Here is a 19,430-nt window from a genome sequence, read left to right as displayed (position 1 = left end):
CCAGATGAATTATTTCAATTCTTTATTAATTGGTATATACGACTACTCCTCTGGTTTATAACAATATTCTTGATCTGGCCATAAAACTAAAGGGACTAAAACATTTTACTGCTTGTATCTTGCTATCCATAGCCATGACAAGAGCTTCCAGTTTCTCAGTTTTTGTATGATATTTTGGTCTCTTCCCACATATCCCTAGCTGCCATAGCATAAACCTTTTTTTAACCTATACTCCTGAATACCTCATTTTATCATGTCCCCATAAACAGGGGTGTTGTTGAACCAGTTCATGCGTGGGTACATAATTCACAGCTATAGCTTTTCTTTTATTTTCATAAATATTTATGTCCTAGAAAACTTGGAACTGTCTCTGACTTTTCCAGAACACGGAGATTTCCTTTTCTGATTTTATTAGGTACAAAATGATATAATCTGCAAATAAAGCCAACTTTTCTAGATTACCATGACAATTATATCCTTGAATTTCTGAGTCCCTTATTTTCTTTTCCAGTAGTTCTATTATATAGTATACCACAAATAACAAATGGGAAAGAGGATACCCTGTCTGTTTCTTATTTTCAGAAACAACTTATCAGAGAGGATCACTTCCACTTTGTTTTTTGCCTCTGATCCCTCACATATCCCCATAATTAACCTAAATATTGTATCAGGGAAGGCAAATGCTTCCATTGCCTACTCATAAAATCCCAGCCTACTCTGTCAAATGTTTTCTCTGCATCAAGACCCACCAAAACAGCAGTATTTTCATACATTTTGGTTCCCTCTGGATCATCATTGTTCAATTAATGTTGTCAAATGCTTGCCTCCTCTCCACAAAACCACATTGCTCCATATCTATCAATTCTGGCAATAACTTTGCCATTCTTTTAGCCATTGTAGACTTCAGCACTTTGTAATCATGATTTTAAATTGAAATGGGCTTACATGAAGCTGGATGGGTTTTCTTTAGGTATTAAACACACCAACACTTTTTTCCAGGATGTTGGTGCTTCCCATCCTTTTAAAATATTGTTAAATAAAATATTTCAGATCTTTATCACTTTTTTCCCTTCTAGCTTCCAAACTTCCAAAGGAATACCAACTATTCCTGGAGACTTTTCTGCAGATTGGTTATACATCACCAATTTTATCTCACCTCTTCCTGTCTTAACTGTTAATTATTGAGCCACATCTACCTCTAAACTTCGCATATTTAAATCTTCCATGTATATTTCCATTTATCTTTTTCTTGATTTCCTCATTTCTATACTTTATATAAATTTTCATAACATTTCTGAAATATCCCTTATACCTCTACATGATCGCTGGTTATTGTTCTTTTTATGGGCTAAGTTTGGCAGCAACCCTTTCTAAGTCATAATAAAAATTGTGCTCTGGAGTTATTATCAAACATAGTTGCTTAACAGCAATCTTTCTAAAGTCATGCATATTATCCAAGTATGCCTTATTTTCTCTAAGATTCCCGTTATTCAGCAACACTAACCTTTATCAATTCCTCTAAATAATTCTTCTTACTTCTTAACCATATCTCTTTGATTTTATTTCTACTCTATTTTTAAACTCCACTTTCATTTTATTGCACTCACTAGTTATAACTTCTGTAGTACTTTAAGTCTTCCATAATAACCCCTGAATAATTTCCATTCCGTAAATTCCTTTCTTTTTAATTGGTAAGTGGTGAAGTGCCAGTCTTCATTTTGACTTCTTTACCCTGAATTTTTATTTTAGTTATTATTGGCACATGATCTGAAGGGCAGCCGTGGTGGTGCAGCGGTTCACATTACTGCCTCCCAGCAAGAGGTTCTTCGGTTCGATTCTCAGCTAGGGTGCCTTCTGTGCAAAGACTGCATGTCCTCCCTGTGGTCATGTGGGCTTCCTTTGGGTGCTCCAGTTTTCTCCCACATCCCAAAGACATGTTGCAAGTAGATTGGATACTCTAAACTGGCCCTAGGCATGAGTACGTGCGTGCGTATGTGTGCCTTCTGTAGAAGGTTGGGTGCCGGGCTGGTGACTCAACACCATAAAAAAATACCCACTGCCAATCATGAGCAGACAGGTGATCCGCTGTGGTGACCCCTAACCGGAAAAAGCCAAAAGAAGAAGAAGATTGGCACATGATTTGAAATATTTACTGGATCTGTGCCAAGGTTCTCAATTAAATGTACATGTTTAAGTGAAATATAATTTCTGTCTAGCCTAAGCAAGTTATTTTACAATGGGGAAAAAATATGTAAATTCTCTTTGAGTTTCTACTACTGAATTCACATCTCCCATACCAAATATGCATCTATATTACATAATCAAACTTTTAAAAGTTCGAACATCATATGGTCAACCTCATATGATCGAACTTTTAAAAGTTAAAAAATGTAATAAAAAAAAATAAACCAAAGGAAAAAACCTACCTGAATGGTTGCACCCCCCACACCCCCCGATCTTTAAATATACCCACTCCGAGATTGCACTACAGTGCAGAAAAGGGAATTCTTCCCATTCCGCACTGTACAGAGATCTCTATTGAAACGTTCAAACTTTTAAAAGTTCGATCATATGGTGTCGACCTTATGACGTTCAAACTTTTAAGAGTTCGACAACGTGATATAGACACCCAAATATTTTCCTAAATTTCTTCAGAAATGTACCGTCTTTGACATATCTTCTCTTCTAGGACCCACAGATACATCCTAATTGTTGGAAATCAAATTCTAGTCTACAGCTATAAAATCTATTCCCGACTGAAAGCTGATTATTTCTCCCATTTTTTAAGAAAATTTTTATTAATTAACATATTTACAATACATACACAGAAAGAACTTCAGCATCACGTATTGTTATACAATGTTAGGAATACATTGACTCATCAAGGTGATCTTATACAATTAGTATATTATGAGTCTTGTTATTTAAATAGCAACATTTCAAGGCAATCCCATCCAGTAAAAACCTTAATATGGTTTATAGATCTTATTCTGATTACTTCCTTCTCAGTTTTACATAGTATTTCCGTTAAATTTAAAAATTCTTTGAATGTAGGAACTGAATTCAATTTCCATTTTTTTGTAATAACTTTTCTAGCAACTGCCAAAAGACTCCAAATTATTTTTTGTTGTTTGGCTTTTACAGATACAGGAAGTATAACATTCATTATTATTATTGATTCACAGGTTCAAAGGTAGGTTCATAGGCAGGTACTAGGCTATCGGCCCAAGGGCCTAAGTAAGCATATCCAACAAAGTTCCCTAGCTTATGCTAACCCAAGAAAGTTAATTTCATGTGCCCCTGTCAGGCAGAGCCACAGAAGTGATCCCTGGGGTGTATTTCCTATTTCCCATTCATCATCAAGATTTTTCTTGAAGAGTGTTAATGAGGAACTTTGCTTGACGTAAATGGGTAGCCTGTTCCAGAGTATGGGAAGTCTCTGAGACAAGAATCTATACCTCCAGTAAGTCTTGTTTATTGTGGTTACAAGGTTTAGTTCCCTAGAGTGTGTAGCTCAGAGAGATTGGGATTTCAATAGCTTTGGGTTTGACATAGCTTTATATGTTAGGCAGAGATCACCTTGGAGTAGGCGATATGCTACAGAATAAAGCTGGAATTTTTTGAGATGATCAGTGTAGGGCATCTGTTTGAGGCCAGTAATTCTCTTTGTGAAGTACTTCTGTGGCCTTTCCAGCTGCTGCAGATATCTTGTGAGCTACATTCCAAAAGGGGCATTGTACTCTATAATAGGTCTAATGAGTGTCGAGTAGAGGGGAACAATGACCTCTTTTTTCCTGGATGAGAACCCTTTTGTGATGAGGTGTGCCATATAGAAGGATTTCCTGACTACTGTGGCAATGTGATTATCAAAGGAGAGACTACTGTCCCCCTGGGTCTCAAGGTCTCTTATCACAAATTCGGTGTTAAGAAGACTGCTGCCTATGTGGTAGTTCATGGGTACAGAGTTTTTACCAAAGGGGATAACAATGCACTTTTTGGCATTGAGCTTGAGACCATGGCTCTGACACCAGGCATCTGTCTCAGTGAGGCCCCTCTGTAGGATGTCCACATCATTTGGGGACTCGACTATAGCTCCTAGTTTGCAGTCATCTGTGAACTTCATTAGCCAGAGGCCTTCTGTGTTAGCCTGTACTTCAGAGAAGTAGATACCAAACAGGACAGGTTCCAGGACTGAACCCTGTGGTACTCCACTTGTCACTGGTTTGAAGTCAGATTTGGAGTCTGCAGCTTTTACAGTGTGGGTTTGGTCAGTGAGCCAGTTGGTAACCCATCTTGTGACATAGGGATTTATACCTAGTTTAGTGAGTTTGGCTATAATTCCAGAATGGTGAGTGGAGTCGAAAGCCTTGGCAAGGTCAAGATAGGCTGTGTGAACCACCTTACCCTCGTCTACGGTTTTGGTGACTGCCTCAAAGAAGTCGACCAGGTTCAGGAGGCAAGATCTGCCTTTCACAAACCTAAACTGGGTGAGGTCCAGAGTTTGAAGGTTACCAATGTCTTTGTTTATGAATTCCATGATGATACGTTCCATGGCCTTGCAGATCAGGCTCATCAGGCTAATTGGGCGAAAGTTCCCAGGATCAGTGGTGGCTCCCCCTTTGTGGAGTGGGATAACGGTTGCTGTACACCATTTCATGGGCACAAAGCCTGATGTGAGGCTATGATTGAGCATGGTACTTAGGTGGGGAGCCAGTTCATTCTAAAGTTCATGTAAAACGCAGCCTGGGATGTTGTCTGGTCCCATGGATGCTGTGTTTTTGGCTTTAGAGAGTGCTGCTTTTACCTGTGAAGTTGTGATTACAGGGACTCTACATTCTTGCGGTATAGATACAGGCCCTTTAGGGGGTGAGAGGGGGGTAAAGTTAGCACTGAACCTATCTGCTAAGATGTTGGCAATATCAGTTGGTTCTGGAATTTTTGTGCCATTTTGCTGTAACTCAGAGCAGATCTGGGTGTTGCCATTGAGATTCTTGACATGGCTATAAAATGCTTTGTGGTTGTCCGTAGAATCAGTGGCAATCTTGTTTTCATAGCTAGCTTTGGAGAATCTTATTAGGGATCTCAGCTTCTTGCTGAGGCTGACCAGAGAGTTCCTCCACTCATGGGTATTTCCTCTCTTTTGCAACAGTTTCTTCCTTCTGTTGTAGAATTTGTTTATGGCAGGGACCACTAGATTGGCTTCCTTTTTTGGAGGATAGTGTCTTGGTTCTGTTTGGGATAGCACAATACATGCACTCATGTAAGTGCTTACAGAGTACATTTGTGTAGGATTCAGCAGTTGTAACTGTATTGTCCATCTGCATAGGTGTCATGAAGTTCACCACTTCTCTCTTAAGAAGCATGAAATTGGCTTTGGAGAATTTTTTTATCGTGGTTGCCTTAATGGGGGGGGGGGCGAGATGTGGATATCTAGGATGATTAGCTTATGGTCGGATCTGACCAACAAGGAGATGAATTCAGGTGTGGAACACCGGTCACTCATGCTGGTAATGACTAAGTCTAGGATATTGTTGCCCCTGGTGGGGGTGTGGATAGGTTGATCCAGGGCATTGGAATTTATGAATTCCAGAAAGGGCTGAGTGAAGGAGTTGGTACATGAGTAGTTTTCCCAGTTAATGATGGGGTAGTTGAAATTGTCCAATATTAGGGTGTTTGGTTGAACTCTAATATTTTCCACTATATCAAGAAAAGAGGAGTGGGAATCCTGGGGCATGGTGGGGGATCTGTAGCAAGCAACAATTTGGATTGCAGTTTTGCCCAGAATTAATTACACTTGGATAACCTCGGCTGCATTATGCTGAGCAACTAGCCTGGAGGTGTGGATATCTTTAATGAATATGGACACACCTCTGCCTTTGGTGTTCTGGTCCAGGTTAGATGGCCGAAAGGTGTGGTATGAGTTATAGCCTGGTAATGCAGGGGTGCTCTCTGGAGCCTTGAACCAGGTCTCAGTCACTGCACAGACATCGATGTTCTCCATTTTAAGGAGTGCCTCGAGTAAGTGCATTTTGAGATTTAGACTTCTAGCATTGAGTAGCATTACCCTCAGTTTTTGCTTGCCTGTTCCTGTTATGGTGGTGAATTTGTCATCTGAACCTTGCCTAAAAAAGGCACTATAGGGACGGCAAGAGCCTTAGCCAGTATTCGGAATCCCAGGGGTGACAGGTGCAGGCCATCTCTGGCAAAGCATCATCGTCTGTCGACCATGTCGTCCCAAGCCGATACTGGATCCCCTTAGAATGACACCAGAAGCTTAGCCAATTGTTGAAGTCAATCATTTTTTCCTTGTACTGCGGTATCATTCTGGGCATTGGCAGGATGCTACTCAGGGCTAGGGTCATACCTGCCTGGGCTACAAGATCGGAGAGTTCTTCCAAGTCCCTTTTCATGTAGTCCAGGGAGGTACGTTTCAGGTCATTCACACCAACATGGACAATTACAGAGTCATATCTGTAATTGTTGTGGAGTGACCTGAGTGCATGAGTTATGTGGCAGATCCTGGCACCTGACAGGCAGCTAACAGTGACCTTCTCTTTGTTTAGCCTGATGAGTGGGACATCAGTGTGCCTGACTATAGAGTCACCTATGACTACTGTGTTGGGTACATTGTTTTGATTTATGGGCTGTGGTTGAGTGGCACACTAAGTCTGTGATCTAGTTAAAGAACAACTATCAGACCATAACCCCTTAAAAACACACTTGTCTGTTACCAATATATGTTTAATTTTTCAAAATCCATAAACGTGTGTTCAATAAGTTTTTATATCTTTACTACATCTCCAACAAATTGAAGAATTAATTTTACTAAACTTAGAGATTTTATAGAAAGTAACAAACTCTCTCTCTCTCTTTCTCTCTCTATTTATATATATATATATATATATATATATATATATATATATATATACGGTTTACTATCAAATTTTCAAATCTAACTCCATCGACTGCACTTCGTTCGAACACGGCAATGTCGAACTCCAAAAGCCAACCTAGGAACGGGTTTTAAAATGGGGTGAGATAGGGGCGAGTTTTATAGTTTGGCAATAACACTGAACACCTATCTTGACTCATGTTAAAACCCATTCCTAGGTTGGCTTTTGGAGTTCCACATTGCTGTGTTCGACTTTCCGTGCTCGAACAAAGTGCAGTCGACGGAATTAGATTCGATAATTTGCTAGTGAACCATATATATATATATATATATATATATATATATATATATGACTTCACACACACACACATATATATATATATATATATATATATATATATATATATATATATAGATATAGATATATATATATATATATATATATATATATATATATATATATATATATATGTATATATGGTCTATGTCAAATAATTGAACTTCCAAAATTTTGAACACCATATGTTGAACTTGGAAGTTCAAAATGTGATAACATCGAAACCTCAGAACAGCAAATTTTTCCCACAAAAAATTCACTGTTCCAAAAACAAAAAAACCCACAAAAAACACATAACACAAGCACACCAAAAGCCTAATAAACCTACACTAAATCTTACATGCACAACTACCTATGCACTAACAACCCAAACCCTAACCCTAAGGTCCATCACTATCGCACACTTACCTTACCCGCACCCTAAAGTCCGTCACTATCGCACACTTACCTTACCCACACTCTAACCCTAAAGTCTGCCACTATCGCACACTTACCTTACCTGCACCCTAACCCCAACGTCCGAAACACTCGCGCACTTACCTTAACCCGTTCCGTAACTTTTGCACCACAGTGGAGAAAATGTTGAAGCCGCAGAAACAGCCAACTGAATTATTTCCCTGGGAAAGAATCCGTATTTTTATTTATTTATTTATTTATTTATTGACATTTGTTAACCGGGTTAGTCCAACTTGGATTTTGTCCCATTTTCAGTGGAGACCTGAGGAGAAAAGCTCCAGATCGTACAATAAAACATTTCATCATTATCCTTATCCTCATTTTTATTATTATTATTATCATTATTATCATCATTATTATTATCATCATCATCATTTTTTATTCCTTCTTACATTTTCACATTTTTACATTTTCATTCCTTGTTCTTATTGGTTACCCCCCTTTTGTTCCATCTTATGTGTATTTTCGGTTGCGTCCATTTTAGAGGAGCATTCTGCTGTCACATGTTCCAGTGCCTTTATTGGTTGGCTACTGTTACTATCTTTGGAGTTTTTCAGAGCTCCATGTTAGTCCTATGGTACTTCTACATCACGCTTTGTCATGCCCCATTTTTTCATGAGTCTTGATTAGGCATCGCCGTTTCTATCCATAGTTTTGGTTGATGTTCTCCACAGCCGTGTATGTTTATGCTCACAGCATTCCCCACTGTCAGTAAGGTTCCTAGCGTTGTTTAGATTAAGTATTGAAATGCATTATTTAAACATTAAACATTACTTGTTCATTATGGTACTTATTAGCGCTTTTTAGATCTAGAATTAAGTGTTTATATGTACTATTTGATTACATTAGTATACGTTTTTTATAATTTATAATTTAGTCTTCTTTTGGAGAGTTATGTCTGTTTAGTTTATTTAGTTTTTTAGTTTTTTAGTTATTAGGTTTATTGTAAGTACATAGGTGTACATAGGTTAGCCTTTGTACCACTTTTTTAAAAAAGTTTTCTAGGACCGTGTATTTTTAAATCAAGAGTGCTTGTTTATTGGTTGTGATGCAAGTATTGTTAGTGTTTAAATATGGCGCCTAAACAGCGCATCACTGTTTGTCTGATGAAGCGGCTTTCTAGTTGCCGTGAAAGCGCTTACCATTAAACTTCTTTTATCTAGAACCGAAAGGTGTTATCTTTTTAAGTAATTGTTTGAGAACAACTTTGAAGCAGTTGTGTTGGTGCTTTTGATGTTGGAGCTTCTGCTAGATGAGCGGCATTTATTAGTTGGACTATCAACGACTGTACCGGAGTTTGTTGTAAGCTGGTACAATGTCTGGCTTTTAGTTTACAGTTGCGTGCAGTAACATTATTACTGAGACTATTTCGTGAACGGCAACTGCTGAACCTCTGATAGGACTTTTGAGTTTCAAACAAGGCTGCTGCAAGGTTTGTGGATAAGGGATACGTAATTCCTTTTGTTGCCGGAATTATTTAGACACTGTGACTGTTACTCCCTTTGCTTGCTGTGGAATCTCTGATTTGGTGTCAGAGTTTCCTGGTACTTGTTGCTGATACGGGGTGGCTTCGTTGCATATTCTTCTTTCACTTTTGGGAAGTTTCCACGATATATATATATATATATATATATATATATATATATATATATATATATATATATATATATATGTATATATGGTCTATGTCAAATAATTGAACTTCCAAAATTTTGAACACCATATGTTCGAACTTGGAAGTTCAAAATGTGATAACATCGAAACCTCAGAACAGCAAATTTTTTCCCAGGGAAAAAATTCACTGTTCCAAAAACACAAAAAAACCCACAAAAAACACATAACACAAGCACACCAAAAGCCTAATAAACCTACACTAAATCTTACATGCACAACTACCTATGCACTAACAACCCAAACCCTAACCCTAAGGTCCATCACTATCGCACACTTACCTTACCCGCACCCTAACCCTAAAGTCCGTCACTATCGCACACTTACCTTACCCACACTCTAACCCTAAAGTCTGCCACTATCGCACACTTACCTTACCTGCACCCTAACCCCAACGTCCGAAACACTCGCGCACTTACCTTAACCCGTTCCGTAACTTTTGCACCACAGTGGAGAAAATGTTGAAGCCGCAGAAACAGCCAACTGAATTATTTCCCTGGGAAAGAATCCGTATTTTTATTTATTTATTTATTTATTTATTGACATTTGTTAACCGGGTTAGTCCAACTTGGATTTTGTCCCATTTTCAGTGGAGACCTGAGGAGGAAAGCTCCAGATCGTACAATAAAACATTACAGTAGTAGACAAGCACAGAAAACAATAGAAATAAAACTAGCATTACAGTAGTAAACAAAAGAAAACAACACTAATGACAGTTAAATGACAGCAATTTTTTTTTTCCGCGACTTCGACATTTTCAATTTTCGAACTTCCCTGTTCAAACATCTGGTATTTGAAATGCTGAACAGTCAATTAAATGACATAAAACCTACATATATATATATATATATATATATATATATATATATATATATATATATGTGTATATATACACACACACACACACACACACACACACACACACACGTGTGTGTATATTTTTCCACATAAAAACTTTCCAGAATAAACTTGAAGTTTGACTACTGATTTAAGTAATAAAATGTTATTCTTAGCATATATTGAGTCACTTAATCCACCACTTTCTAAAATGTTCCAGAGTTTTGAAGCAAAATGATTACTATTGGGCAGGATTCACAAAGCCTCCGTGTAAGAGTTATATCTCATACACGGAGGCTGCAGTTAAACGGAGTGATGTCAGCATGCTCTGCATATTCATGAGAGCATGCTGAATCACACCTAAGGCTAACACGGTCCGTGTAAGACAGTAGGGGGTGTGTCCGTAGGCCAAGCCCTGTAAGCGGACACGCCCCCAGAAGAGTAAAAGTGCCCAAAGTAAACACCCATGACAGAGTCCATGGAAATGTGAATAAACACAACACAACACATGCCCCCACAGACTACGAACATAAAATGTACAAATGAACATCTCATCATTTTTTTTTAAATTGTAAAGATGTTTAACCGTGAGTGCGCTCGTTTGCGTGGGCATGCCCGTAGCGCAGCTACAGTTAGCAGTCAGTGGGAAAGCATATAAGAACTAAATATGCAAAGTAAGCCAAGAAGCAATAGCGTAGCAGTAGAGATGTTGGCTGAAGAGCAGGCATTCATGGTTCGAGCCCCCACAACACCAATTTTTATTTTTAGCAAAATAAGCACGAAACAAGTCCCTGACAAATATGTACACATAAAATCACATTTTATGTAAAATGTAATGAAATAGCCCATTTATATTGAAGAAATGTGAGGTAACAAAACAATAAAAAATGCCAGATGTGCCCATAGCTGAGCTACAGTTTAACAGGGTGAGTGCATCTGCCCGTAGGTGAGCAGTGGTTTAACTGGTGCAAAATGAGTGCCCGTAGCTGAGCAGTGGTTTAACATGCTAAATCTATGTGCCCCTAACTGAGCTGAGCGTAATATGCGTGCTGATAGCCAAATGAGGCTTAAACCAGCGTACGCCATTTGCGCGGAGCTGCACACCGCACAAACAAGCTAACTGACGGGCAACGTTGAGCAAGCCGTATCAAAACAGCCTTTACATAGACACACCCCTCAGCTTGTCTAGACAGTCATAAAAAATAAAAAGTAGTGGTCAGGTTCGAACCCAGGATACTATACACCATAGTCAAGGTACTGAACCACTAAGCCATGACAGCAGTACCTACAAATGCAATAATAGCAAATATATAGGAATGAATACAAACTGGAGCATGACAATGCAGGTTTAGTGAAGTTGATACAATTCCAAAATGGCCAATCACAGATATGTGCGGGAAAAACAGACTATATAAGCCCCATAGGCGGGAATACACAGCATAAATGATTGTAGAACTGACTTGCAGCCAGAATGACAGGAGTAAGTGAGGGTAGTTGCTTTTGAGCACAGAGTTGGGGCATTGAGGAGTCCAGGTACATGTTCTGGCTCCTAGTCCACAATCATGAGGCCCAACTCATGCAGGGCCAGGTCCTGTGGGGAGCATATAGGGCTGAGGCGTGGGACCGGTTGGCTCATGATCTCATCGGTATCACAGGGATTCCAAGGACTAGTGAGCAGGTCCGTCACCACCATGCGGACCTGAAGAGACGCAAGCAGGACCAATTGAACCTTTGGATCCAGGAGGCCTGGCAAATGCCCAACGCCCCACTACTGAGTAAGTTACATTTAATTATGTATGTAAGAAATTAAACTAGCTGATATTATGGAGATGTGTATTCCAATATTACTTCATTTATATTACAGCTGCAGGTGTCCGTTCTGCGAATCACAGAGCCTATGGCGATAGGCTGGTGCGGTTGCACCACCAGGCAGGTCAGTAATCCACTACCAGTAACTGTAAAGAAATATAAAAGTATGACAGTCAGCAAAAGAGTGCAGTGTAGTCACTAAGTAATAAAATGTGCAAGTAACAGTGTGAAAGTGTTTGCAAGTATTGCTTGATTACAAAAGTGTGTTGCAGCCTGTAAGCCAAACAGAAAAATGAAAATGTCTGACATAAATTCTGAAATAAAAATGCCCCACCTGTAAGACAATAGTACACAACCTGCAGCAGGCTGAAAAGTATAGCTGCAGAAGATGATGAAATCACGTGTGAAATATATCCCTGTTGAAATACTGAAACATGACAGAAGTGAGACTGCTGGAAAGGATTGTAATAACTACAGGTAAAACATGTCAATAAAGCCTAGAAGTAAGTACCATCCTGAATAGTAAAATGAAAACAAGTGAGAGAGTGTGAGACAGTGTCATGAATCCAGCAATACAGTAGTAATAACCCCTGAATAAAGTATACTGCAGTCAGTACAGAATTAAATGCATGTGAAAATCCAAACCAAACAGCGAAATCTGTTCAAAGTGTTGCTGCATCTGGAATGTGTATCCCAAAATCAGGATATGTTGCTCTCAGTCTGCAATATGCAGATAGTATGATTGTCTGATATACCAAACATCCACACTTGTCTATAGCTATATAAAGCAAATGTAGCAGGATGATGTAGCTGAACAAAGCTAGATATGAATGTGTATGAAGAACAATAAAATGTATATTGATGTTGCAGTAACAGTCCTATCACCAAGTTGAAGTAGTTATCATATTGGAAACTGTAGTTAGAACAGTAGTGTGTATATATGTGCAGCTATTAGAAATGTACAGCATATGTATTGGTATTCGAATGTGTTAATATTATTTTCTTCACCCCACCCTATAACCACATATAACCAATTCCACGTGAAAATGGTATGTGCAATCACAATTAACACCCCGGACATTTGTCCTGTTGGGTCATATATATTTGCATGTCCATTGATGCATCTGCCCTGTTCATACATCCAAACCTGATGGCCCGTTGCCATCAATCAACTCTGCATGTTGTTGGACTGTGTATTGCTGTTCAAATTATGCACATGTTATTTGCTCACTGTTCAATGGTGTGAATATCTGGGTGTTTGGTTAATGGGAATACTAATGCATGCTGTTACAACTAATTGTGAATGGTATTATATGTCACTAACCTAAACTGTCATGACATAATGCAAAACATAGGACGACAGGGAAGGCGGGTTCCAGCGGACCCACCTCTCCCACCTCAGCTGGCGAGTGTACCTGGCACTAGTGCCCAGTCTGGACCTTCCTCCGGTGGCCCTGTGCCACATGTGGGTGGAAGCGCTGCAGGGGATGGGGCTCGCCCCCCTCTGCAAGTGTGGCCGGAGGAGAACCACCACTCACCCTCCGTAGCGTCCGGACTGTGGTGCGTAGGGAGATTCGGGACTCTGTTCTCGAGCCCCTACGCCATGTTGAGGCACAGGTGGCACAACTTACAGGCATACCTGTTGCCCGGCTTACACAGCCCCCAGCATAGCCCCGTCCTGGGCAGTGAAGGAACAGTGGCAACTGCTTATGGGTGGGAGTATCAGTTCCACTGTTGCCATCTGTGGGCTCATGGGCTCTGGATATCCAAACCTCCGTCCCCGTCAATTGTGTAACCCCCCCACATGTGTCATACACCGCCCCTGTATGCGTCTTGTTTGTCTTGTCTGTTTACCTACCCAACCTACCTCCCCAGCTGTACTGACTTCCTTCACCTGACATACCACTCTCACCTGAAATAAAAAAAAAAAAGGGCACTCTGTACCCACAAAAAAATTACGCCCCATACATAGCTGCCCATTCCACACACATGTCTGCTGGACATGGAAACTATCAATTACAATTGGCTGTACAACAAGTATTATTGTTGTCCTGACACCTCTCACAGGGGTGGAAGGTTTCAAATGTCACACCAAATTACATACATATGCACAGCTGTTGCTGATGAAGAAATGGGCAGCTATGGGCCTTACCTACATCCCTCCTGCAAATCCCAAGCTTGTTTCCCTACTGTCTTACCCTCTTTGTGACCCCTTTTTCACCACTTTCCTGTCTCCCCATTTTCATTTCTTTCAAAGAAAATAGCGTGGGTTTGTGCCAGAGTAAGCACTGATAAGCGGTTGTAAGTGGGTGTGCACATGTGTGCGTGGAGCTGACCGCCAGTGCGCATGCGTGAGCTCCGCGCAAACCAGCGCAAACCCGGTTACAACTGCTTAAAAGTGCCTTAGTCACTTTGATTGACAGGTCCTGTAGTCAGTTCAAAAGCAAAATAAAATCCCACTGTCAGTCCCGAACCCAGGACCTTGGAAGCAGTAGTCTGTATGACCTACCACTAAGCCATGACTCTTATACAAGAACATTGTGCTAAAATAAATATAACATGTAATAGTAGGGATGAATGTAAAGGGAATATAGGATGTGTAGTACCCAAAGCATGTCATTTAGAATTACTGTCAAAACTACTGAATTCCCATAATAGTAGTGTGTGAACAGAAACAGCCATGCTAGTTGGTAGCTTGTAGGTAATAATGTCAGTTAATGTACATATATAAATGTATGTATATGTACATATATATATATATAAATATATATCTATATATAGTTGTAGGTGTCATTGTGCATACACACTTACTACAGGGAACAGGAGAGAAGATTGGAGAAAGGTGAATCTACAACACAGCCTGAATCATGAGAGAGATACTAACCTTTACACTCACAGAACAGTGTCCACAGCATACCAGCATGGTCCCCGCCCTCACAATCTGAAAGGGCAACGCATACCTCACATACCCTTTTATAGCACTGTCCTGAAATCACAGTGAGAATTACAATCAGTACACAACTGGCTGTATGCAGTTAGCAAATGATGGCTTACAATTGGTGCAGAGGCCATCACATGGACCTATGCAGATACCTACAAAAGCATCCTGTACTAACACTCCACACATGCAATACATTCATTGCACTGTCTGGAAGCAGACAGAGGGAGAGAGACAAACCGAGACAGAGAGAAAAAAAAAAAAAAAAAAAACGCTACACACTGTGACTCTAAGCTGTCAGCAGTGACAGCAGCAGCAAGAAGCAGAAGCAGTGGTAACGCAACCAGCTGCGACAAACACATGTAATGCAAAGTAGCAGGTTAATAGTGTGCATACTGTGGACCCTCCAAATGTGTCATAGGTCTGTATCTATAGGTATGTCCATGTGATATGTTGTGTGTACGTAGTTCCACCAAAAGGGGATGACTATACATTACATGTCAATCAGTGTTAGGCCATGATCCTGGCAGCAGTTGTCTATGCATTGCCCTCAGCAATGGCCGTAGTGACTGCTTTGAAAGGTCAGCCAGGTTCAAAAGGCAGAATCAGCCCATCACAAAGGCAAACTGGCTGGGAACAAGTGTCTGCAGGTACCCGATATCACTGCATATGCATCCCATACTGAATAATTCCATAGCTTAGCAGACCAGGCCAGTTATGCATATGATGTGGTAGTTCCCAGGGTCAGTCGAGGTGCCTCCGTAGTGGTGTGGGACCACTGTTGCTGTATGCCAGTGTCCAGGTACATATCCTGTAGTACGGCCAAGATAAATTATCAGTCTTATATGCGGTTGTATGTCCTCTTGGAGTGCAGGTAGCACACATCCAGGGATACCATGAGCTCACAGTGATGCTGTGTGTTCTGCTTTTCTGAGGGCGGCCCTCACCTGGACATGTGAGATGATAGGGAGGTTACATGCAGATGTGATACGTATTTCAACTGGTGGGGGAGAAGGGGGGGAATACGTGCACCGAACCTGTCTGCAAGAATGTTGCCAATATCTGTGTGTTTGGTGAATGTTAAGTAGGTGTGTATTAACACAGAGCATGTCTGAGGCATTTGGTCCATATGTGTAACATAACTGAAGAAGGCCTTGTGGTTATCCATAGTGTTTGTGGCCATTTCCCTCCCAGAGTAGGCCGTGGCCGTTGTTATGAGAGACCGTAGCATAGTACCAGTGCTGACCACAGATGCCTTCCCTTAATGTGAATCTGCTCTGTCCTGCAGTAGCCTCCTGCTATTATTATACAATCTGCCTCTGTCTGTGGTCCACCGGACAGGATGCCTAACCTTTGTGCATAGGGTCTGGGTTAGAAATGTGTGTGCAAGTTCCATGCAATCTGTGGCATGTCTGTGGTAAGCATTTGCAAAGGGGTCAGCAGTGTGGGTTGTGGCTTCCACTGGCCCAGTGTGCTGCATGGATACCATCTCAGTCCTAACAAGTGAATAACTGTCTAATCACATATATATCAAAGTAGTCTACTGTGCTGGTGGTGGTGGTGGTGGGATATGTATATCCAGGCTGAGTAACTTGTGTCCACATCACACTAGTGGATGGCGTCCCACATACAGTACCTTGGGATGAACCCCCAGAGTGAGGTTGTGCATTGGACCTGTCAGTGTGTGCTGACCGATGGGGCATGCTACTATGTTGTGTGGAATGTGGCAGGTATTGTTGCACAGGTGTTGGCTGAGCACTGATATCTGGCCATGTACTTGTGTATCCACCACAACACACACACATGCAACATATGGGAGTAGTAGTATATCACTACACATGAGTATCATGTATAGTATGTGTGCCATATATTGCTGACATAGTCTGCTGATATCCTGTTTGTGTTCTCTTCCAGGGAGATGGCGTGTCAGCGTAATCCCGCCTACTCTGCAGCGGAAGATGAGGAGATACACCAGAGCCTGGTGCGGGAGTATGACATCCTGTTTTCCCGCACCAGTCAGAATCAGCAGGAGAGGGCTGCACTGTGGCAAGACCTTGTCCGTAGGGTAAATGATATTGACAAGCATAATAGGACATATGAGCAGGTACGACATCACTGCAGTGATTTAATCAGAAGTGTCCGTCAGCATGGGTCAGATATCCACAGGCAACAGGTTGCCACAGGAGGTTGGGTGGCCACACATCTCCCCTCACCAGACTGGAGGGGCTACTCCTAAGTGTTGTGGCTCCAGCCCCGGAACAGCAACAGCAGTACACCTGCATCATGATGGAGGCTGGATCCACACAGCAGCACGGCATGGAGCGTGCAGGTAATATGCCCTATGTACACTTGACTGTTCTGTACATTGTTAGTTTATGCATGTGTAAGGTGTGTCCGTGGTATGTATCTGTCATCATAGTATGTAATTGTGCATGTGTGATACTGGCAATATCAGCAGCTGACGTGTGAAAGGCAACTGGTGTACTACTGCACTGTATCATATGCAGTATCAATGGCACAGTTGTGCCCACTGACATTAATCTCATCATTTCTGCAGGTCCCTCCAGGAATACAGCAAGGCAGGCCATCCATGCTGGTGAGTGTGTTTAACAATACCTATAATAGTCCTGATAGTGCTAGTAACACTAATGTAACTCAGTAGTGCTCTGTGTGTATACTGCGGGGTGTGCATATCTGCATGTTTGCAGGTGTGCCTGTGCCCATGTGTGCATGTGTGCATGTGTGCATGTGTGCAGGTGTGCCTGTGTCCATGTGTGCATGTGTTCATGTGTGCATGTGTGCCTGTGTCCACGTGTGCATGTGTGCATGTGTGCCTGTGTCCACATGTGCATGTGTGCATGTGTGCATGTGTGCATGTGTACACGTGACCACATGTGCATGTGTGCATGTGTGTATGTGTGCATGTGACCACGTGTGCATGTGTGCATGTGTGCATGTGTCCATGTGTGCATGTGTGCATGTGTACATGTGTGCATGTGTGCATGTGTGCATAAGTGCATCACTGGTAACAATGTGTGGAGACTGTAAACTGTGTTTCCTGTCTTCCTCCCACAGGTTCTGGTGCTGCTCTGGTGTCCTGCAGCAGGGAACCTGAATCTGGTGCCACAGGTACTAGTAATGATGATATTTGTGTAATGGTACAGGAAGGTGTGTCAGGGTCTGCCATTGGTCAGCCAATTGACAGTACACAGCTGTCAACCCCATCATTGCGCAGTCATCCTGCCAGTACATCCTTTGTCACCATTGTCCCTAGGTGATGGACAGGATACAGTGGGCATTGACCAGGGTAATGTGGTACCTGTAGCACATGCATCCCCACACAGCAGCCATGGGCAGGGTCCTGCGATGGTACCACACAGACAGTTGCCCATGGGTTCTCGTGGGAGCATCCGTGGGCGTACTGCCTCTGGCAGACGTGCCCAAAGAGGTCTGTCAACCTCAGCTATGTTTTGGGCTGTCATGCAGGCACAGTCGCATATGGAAAGGTACACCAGACATGGTCTGAGGGAGCTGAGAGCATGTCGCACAGCCATGACTGACAGTATGCATGACATCGCAGATGCTATCCGTAATTTCACCAATGTCATAGACAGACATTGTGGGGACATATTACACCAGTTCCACAACCAAATGTCCATGAGCCAGGGCAATGGTGAGCATTTGCGGCGTCGACGTGGCCGTATGCCAGCAACAGCAGCAGCTGTCAGTCGGCGCGGACGACAACAGGCCCACCTATGCCCCCATAGTGCCAGCAGCAGCCCCAGCAATGCTGGGTCCGTGCTGTCATCGGAACACCCCAGGAGACCACGTGCACGTGGCTCTGGACAGTCCCAACAGGGACCTGTGTCCAGTCAACACACTCCCGCTTCTGATGACAGTACCCAGTCTGGCTTAGTACTGGATACGGTCCATAGCACCCCTGCCAGGCACAGGTACTGTGTCCGTGCCCACAGACACTGATCTGTATGACCTGCCAGGTGCAGTCTGTGGCTGTCCACAAACCCCTGTATATGGCAGCCATGAGGTGGAACTGTGTGCATGCATACACACATGTGAAATGTTAATACCTAGGGTGACCACATACATGCACACACTGCACCAACACTGCCCCACCCTGTACTGCTGCCCCTCACCAACACACATACACACACATGTCAATTGGTGGTATCAGTGGCTGACTCAGGCATACCTAATTCACACCCTGTGCATATGATGACACTGTGCCACCTCCTGCAATCTCCAACATCATTGCGGGAACAGGTAAACACGTTGCTGATGCACAGGGTGACTACATAGAGGTGTATTAGTAGTATCATGTTGGTAACAGTACAGTGTGCTGATATGACTGTGTGTATATCCCAGCATGCCTAATGCAGTAAACGTATGAATGTCCTGAATTGTCATCTGCACCCATAGTACGTACCAAAGTGTAACAGCTGCACATAATTGCATGCCAGTGGTAAGGATGT

The sequence above is a fragment of the Protopterus annectens genome, chromosome 3.part1 (genome assembly GCF_019279795.1).
Source record: "Protopterus annectens isolate FY-2018-M chromosome 3.part1, PAN1.0, whole genome shotgun sequence".
In the NCBI taxonomy this organism is placed as follows: domain Eukaryota; kingdom Metazoa; phylum Chordata; order Ceratodontiformes; family Protopteridae; genus Protopterus; species Protopterus annectens.
Note: the sequence above shows the minus strand (reverse complement) of the source record.